Source organism: Ornithodoros turicata, chromosome 1, assembly GCF_037126465.1.
Source record: "Ornithodoros turicata isolate Travis chromosome 1, ASM3712646v1, whole genome shotgun sequence".
In the NCBI taxonomy this organism is placed as follows: domain Eukaryota; kingdom Metazoa; phylum Arthropoda; class Arachnida; order Ixodida; family Argasidae; genus Ornithodoros; species Ornithodoros turicata.
In genome coordinates this window covers 90,822,930-90,829,971 of record NC_088201.1, presented here as the reverse complement: position 1 = coordinate 90,829,971, position 7,042 = coordinate 90,822,930, and the positions used below count along the sequence as shown (strand labels likewise).

Here is a 7,042-nt window from a genome sequence, read left to right as displayed (position 1 = left end):
GAGCATAGGCAGCTGTCACAGTATCCGATTCGGCACTTGAATTGGGGAGTGAAGGCAACGTTGAGACGAAGCCTGTGCAGGAGGGACCTAAAATAGCGTGGTAAACGGTCAGGAACTGAGAAGGACATAGTGGGATCCACCGAATACATGAGAGGCCTGTCAGTGATGTCCCGACTCCACTGCTGGCGAGCTAGTGGCTGGATGAGCTCATTCAGAAGTGATCTCCTGTCTCCTCTTGATAACACCGTTGGTACAACAGTCCGAGACTGTTGGGCAGCCGTTGCCGCTCTGTTGGCTTCTTCGTTTCCGCTCCAACCACAGTGACCCGGGACCCACTGCAGGGATATATGATGACCGTGATCGCTTAGACGCTGAACCTGATGGAGGATATCAGTGACAACTGGGACGAGCGATCCACGTATTCCCATGTTGGCTATACATTGAAGAGCAGCCTTTGAATCTGAGTAGATGACCCAGGCCCGCGGATCGTCACAGGGCGTCTTACGTAGAAACAACAGGATAGCATATAACTCAGCCGACGTTGATGATGTGCGGTGTGAGAGACGGTAGCCATGTGACAGACCGTCAGTTGGAATAACAAATGCAGACGATGAACATTCATGACTGGAGGATCCGTCAGTGAAAACTGCAGTGTGGTCAGAATAGCGATTGTGCATCATATCCGCAACTAAACAACGCGTGCAGAGTGCATTTTATTGGCCTACAGTTGCGAGTGACATAAAGGCGCACTGTCAATCATGTCAGAGTTGCCAGATTTTTTTTAAACCGCGGGCGAGCGATCAGGTACCGATCACTCCGTGAACGCGCCCGGAAAAACCGTTTCAGACGGTGTTTCTAGATTGCATTGGACCGTTAGAACCACCTTCTTCCCGTGGTTACCGATACGCGCTGTGCGTCGTAGACTTGTGTACGCGGTGGCCAGAGGTAGTTCCGTTGCGATCGCTCACGGCAAAAGCAACGTGTCAGGCGTTGATAGACATATTTGCGCGATTCGGGACGCCGGAAGAAATCTGCTGTGACCAAGGCACCAACTTCACTTCGGACTAACGCGGGAACTAACTGACAAACTAGGGGTGACGATTAGATTCTCCACACCTGACCACCCCCAAAGCAACGGCTTGGTGGAAAGGTGGAATGCGACATTTAAAGGAATGTTGCGACATGTAGTGAATGAACATAGCCGAAGCTGGGACCAATACGTGCCGTGTTTATTATGGGCCTATCGCGAGGTTCCTAATGACACGACGGGGGTGTCACCCCTCGAGCTGATGTAGGGCAGAGCTCCGATGGGACCATTATGTATATACTTCAACGTACATGGACAGGAGAATGGACCCCGCCGGCAGGGCTAAATAAGCCAGCCGTAGAATACTTGACCGACTTAAGATCAAAAATGGCAGAGGCAGCGGACAGAGCTCTCAGCCAGCGCGAATGAACGGCAGAGGTCGTATACGCTAACCAGTACAATCTCCGCGCGCGACGGAAAAGCTTCGACGTTGGTGATCAGGTCCTAATTCTGGAAGGAGAAACGTCGGGAAAGCTGCAGGCAAAATGGAAAGGGCCGGCCATTGTGCAGGAGAGAAAAAGGCCAGACAGCTACATTGTAAAGCTAAATGGTGAAAAACAAAAGTGGGTCCACGCAAATAGATTGCGGCCTTATGTATCAAGGGCGAATGCGGTAGGTGTCATCTTCGAAAGTGACGCAGAGTTCGGTGACGTGGAGAGCATACCAAAGAGACAGAAGCCAGCGAACATATCACAAATGCTAGAGGGATGCGAGTCCCTAGACAAAGCGAAAAAGGAGAAACTTATTCAGGTCATCAACTCCTTTAAAGGGACTGTCGCATCCGGAACCGTGGTTACGAATCCAATACCAATGTGTTCGGTACACTACCACGAGCTATTTGCCAAATTTTCTCCTTCCAAAACGGACCGGGTGATGAGGAATCGAATTTAAAAGATCCGGTTTCGTTTTGATCCTCGAAAGCGCCAGCGCCAACAACATCGCGTGACGCAAGGTGGAATCTGGCTAATCCGCTGTGAAGGACGCTGTCGTCTGCCGCCAAGTCTGGGGCTGCTTTGTTTTTTTCCGGCACGTCGCCCGTATTCACATGTGACACTTTCTAGTGACTCGGATACTATCGCTACGCTTGCATCCTTCGCGTGTGATGTCGTTTGGAAACCGACGCAGCGTTCCCGACTCCAGGAAAACTTCCTTCGAAAACCTCGATGTTTGATTTCGCACGCCAAGGATACAGCTACAGCCAGACCACAGACGAAGCGAAAGTTGGAAGCAGCTACATCACTAGCGGGTATCCAGATGAAGCAAGGAGTGTTCATGCTGTCCGTGTATGCTCCTCGCGTTTCACCGATAATGTGTACCTGGATGAGAACATCATGGAAGTGCAACTTGGATTGACACAAAAAAGGAAGGAATTGAAACTTGACGCCGTTCCGACAGTGTTCCACGAACAAAGCGAGCCAGCAACTTCGACAGTAAGTCACAATGTCTATGTAGTTTCCCAATCGGGTCTGTCACTCTTGCGCGTGAGTAACTTAGCAGCAAAAGACGAAATCGGTACAACGTAAGGTATCCCCTAACCTATGATTAATAACTAGATAAATAAAATACAATAAACAAGTTCAAGTGATGTCATTCATATGAACGTGATTGACTTTTCTCGTTGTCGGACGCGTTATCATGAAACTTTCACTGTTACTGAACCTGTGACTTTTGTGGAATGTGGTAGACATGATTGGTTTTCATGTGTATTACAGCTGCAGGCAGTTCGACAGGGTCAAGCGCAAGTGGTATGTATATTACTTAAATACATATAATGTGTTTACAATTTTTGGACACAGAACAATTCGCAAACTATGAACCCCGCTCACTAAAAGGAAGAACTGACGCTGTTTGTGTGCTGGTGTTAGAAACAGGCACTATACAAACAGTACCTCTGTCCGTAACATAAGCGCCATAACCCACTTCCCAGTTACCTTTTATCTCTCTGTTTGTGAACTGTTTGTGTGCTGTAGGGCGGCGGTTTTTGTGGTTGTCGTAGCCAACTTGAGGTGCACTTTTGACGTTCTGTGTTATAGAAGGACCAGGTGCTGCTGATCAAGTCCCATCCATCCATGAAACGGCATCAAACAATGTACGTGTGTGCACGGCAATTTTGCTGAGAGACCTGGTTTTTACACTAATGCCTTTACGACGCCTTTGACAAATTAGGATCTTCCAGAACAGTGCTTTCTTCATCCAAGTTCAAGAAGTAAAGAGAATGACTTCATGGCTTCTACTGACATCTCACAGCTACATGCCAAGACAAAATAACTTGACAGCAGGAAATGAAAAGAAAAAAAAAGGTCCGTTTCAGGTCCACCCAAATCTTTGTGCAGAGGCTGACAACAACAACGCTATTGTGAGATGATGAATGATGCTGATGCAGCGTTGAGATTAAGCCCTTGTTTCCTTTTTTGCAATGCTATACATTACTGCTGGTTAAATGTAAAATGATGCACCTACCTCCAGACATTAAAGGGGCTACCAGAGATGTAGTGTCAATTCAACAGAAAACCTGCATGTTCTACGAGGCACTGTCACATAAGCATTGGCCAAATTTGCTGTCCTGTGAGCTTTGATAGGATATGCCGTAGATAGTAAGAGGCCTCTTACTGTAAAAGGGAGGTGCATTAATCGAGTAGTGGGGTCTGAGGCATGAGGGCCATTTCAGGATGTACTAACCCTTCTAAAATTTTACACTTGGTTATGCCCAGAGATCGATCCAGATCCCCCCCCCCCCCCAACACCCCGAGTTTTTTTCCTGTGTACCACTGTTATAATGAAACCGTCCAATTTACTGTCCAATCGTCCCGTTTTCATTGCAATTGAAGTACTTACAAAACTGTTTATTTTATTTTTCATTTTTGTGAGTCCCCGCTTCAGATCCCAAGGGACATTGCCAGTGTGGTGCACGCTGATAACTGTCTGTGCATAGCAAATAATAAATATCTGTGCGTGAAGAGTTGGATGTGGACTTGTGCAATGGCTCTTGAATGGACAACACTCAGTCAACACAGATTTATTCACATTTGCGTAACTTATTGCCTGTCATTATAATAATTATTATAATACATAGACAAGAGGTAATGCTCTGCCAAGGATATCTGAAGTTACAGTCTTGAAAGCTGTTTTCAAGACAGTGGTGCTAAAAAATTGGATCAATGGCAGGTATCAAAATTTGTTTTGCTGTATCAAGGCAGAACAATCTTCCGTGGGAATGACAAATTTTGGACATTCCCAGACAGATGTATCACTTACTATGATAATGAGGTGTAACTGTACCATTAGTGAGTTATGAAACGTTACCTGAAATTATTTGACGTGTTATATCCCTCACATGCTATAATACTGCCAACGATAAGAAGCATTACACTATCATTAAAAGTATAACTGTCACTTATGGCCAGGTAGTTTATTGCTCCTGCCTATTCCTTTGCACTTCTCGGGATTACTGTGGTAACACAGATTCTGTTTCACACTTCTCAATTGGAAACTACGCAAGTCTATTATGGTGTAGGTGTGAACAGGAAATGAGGCACACTAAAGATGATAGTCCTGATAGGACCAGGATGGAAAAACGTTGGCGAATCATGCGGACGACACACCCAGGTATCTGTCGTCTGTTTTTCGGTCCAAGGAATCTTCAAACTCAGCTTGTAAACACACAATAAGCAGTGAACCTGACGTAGCTGTAAAAAGAAAGGACACTTTCCTAAACACGTAGCATAGTAATTTCCTGACAATCATTCTAATTCTAACCCGGCCCTTGAGTTGCACAGTTGGTTAGAGCCTTCGTAACTTTCATGGGGCATTCGTCGTGTGTGCAAACAACGACGACAACTACGAAAATAAGGATTGCTCGACGTGCCTATCTATCGTGGGCACAGTAGGCGAAGACTGTGATCGTCGCTGCAATACTGCGGTAGATACACCACTAGAAGTTCTGGCCAATGACAGGGAGCTGGGAACAAAGTGTGATGCGTGCGTGTGGTGCGTGCCGTCATTGCACAACTCTACCACTTCACCAGCACTGCAGCATATAGGTACTCATCCAGTTCCTGAGGAACACAGACGCCGCACAAACACTTGGATTGTTTCCTGCGCCGTAGTGTGAATGTCACGGGATTAAAGGTCAGATATGCCGATTTTGAAGTGCCGCAGAACTGAGCGATACTCGCGCTGTGTGTTCATTACCGAACACTGAATATGTGTGCGAAATATCTTGCTCCAACTGTTCGTAGTCTTTAGAAAACAGTTTTTTTAGTTCCCACGCCCGGCCGTCAGACCGTCGGCAAACCCTGCGCACGGGCGCACCGACGTCACTGCTCTCGGTTTATCTGTCTTTGGCTTGGCATGGACTCTTGGCTTGGCTGCTTGGCTTCTTTCGTTTCCTCCTCTGTGCATCGTACATAAGCGAACAGCTGTTATGTTGTTGCTAAGCCAGAAACAAAGCATGTGAATGTTTTTTTGGCACAGCGTCGTTGGGAAAGTGCACTTCCTTGTTCTGACCTTGCCTTTTATGGGCTGGAGCGATATGAATCGTAAATATGCCACGGCGAAGTTGTCGAAGATGCGAGAGTGCTACGCTGTTAGAACAATTCATCGGTGCATTCAAGTGTTACCTATTATAAGCTGCCAAAAGACCAAGCAGTGCGAAGCTCTTGGCTGACAGTGGTGCCTGCTAATTTCCACTGCAAGGATTTCGTCCACGAATGTTATCATAGGTTACGCGCGACTCCAGAGGCAATTTGGAATCTCGGCACGAAATCGTCTGATGAAAATCTGAGGTGCCCGACGCATAACATTTTGAACGTGCCACGGAGGATCAAGGCAAAAAACGAGAGCAAAAAATGGTAAGTCGAGGTTCAGATATAAAAAATAGCCAGCTTAATGAATCGATTGTGCAGCTGTGCCCCATCTCATCATCGTATCTCTATTTGTGTGTGTGTGTGTGTGTGCAGCTGTCCTACTGCGCTTACTCTGATATAACCACGATTAACAACACAATAGTACTATTGATAATCTAACTTCTGAATTATCACAGGTGCACGCTGAAGGCGGAAATGAAGCATGATCTGGCTTGCATCTGGTCATGAAGAAATTGCTGACACGTTAGTTGCAGTCCACCTCCACCAACAGGTATGACAATGTGATGTTATAATTTGAGTATTCATCTATGTTCAACTTTTCATGTGCACTCGCATGCAGACATTTTGACACCACTTTTAAATCTGCCTTCAAAGTTACAACCTGTGCTTCCACCAGTGGAAAACCAGTGGAAAACCAGTGGAAACCAGTGGAAAACAAAGATCGCCATTCCGATTAGCTGCTATCTCCCAGTTCAAGCACTTTTGTGTCTGGACACTGGTTCCTGTGGATGGGGTGTTACAAGCTTTACTGTCTGATATAGAAGGTACGTTACATTAGTTCAGTTAATTTGTCTTTTGCACATTTTTGTTACTGTTAGCTGGATTACTGTTGGACATACAATCCTTTGACACACCGAAGCTGATGTCGCCTCTGATAACATTTTAGAATTTTCAGTGTCATCAACGTCCATTGAGGAAGGTGCCTTTACTATCTGTGAATCTTCAACTGAAGAATAGCCCAGAATTCATGTTAACATTGTCTACTCTTATTAATTCACTGTCTGTTTTCTGAGAGCTAAGAAAAATGGAAACTATTTATTTGTCACAACTTCACACTGGATACTGGTGTGGTACTGGCTTGACATGTAAGCTAAAACACCTGGATTCTACAATAATTGTGTTCAACTTGGTGCATTACCGTGGGCAATGCCACATTCACTACATTTTTAGTGGGTCCGGTGCACAAATATTGTGTGCATACTGCATACATACATACTGTTCGATAGGCAAAAATACCTGAGCAGTGCTGTGTAGTCTTTTTACCCAAAGTCCATACTCTTACTGCAAAGTCACAGTACGTAGAACAGCA

General features: G+C 45.7%; 1 long non-coding RNA gene across 1 annotated transcript; it reads left to right on the top strand.

Annotated features, from left to right (window-relative positions):
• Positions 1-2,468: 2,468 nt before the first annotated feature.
• Positions 2,469-3,226, top strand: LOC135366213 (uncharacterized). Its single transcript, XR_010414114.1, has 3 exons — positions 2,469-2,517; positions 2,800-2,832; positions 3,121-3,226. It is a non-coding gene; the product is annotated as an uncharacterized LOC135366213 (long non-coding RNA).
• The last annotated feature ends 3,816 nt before the right edge of the window (positions 3,227-7,042 follow it).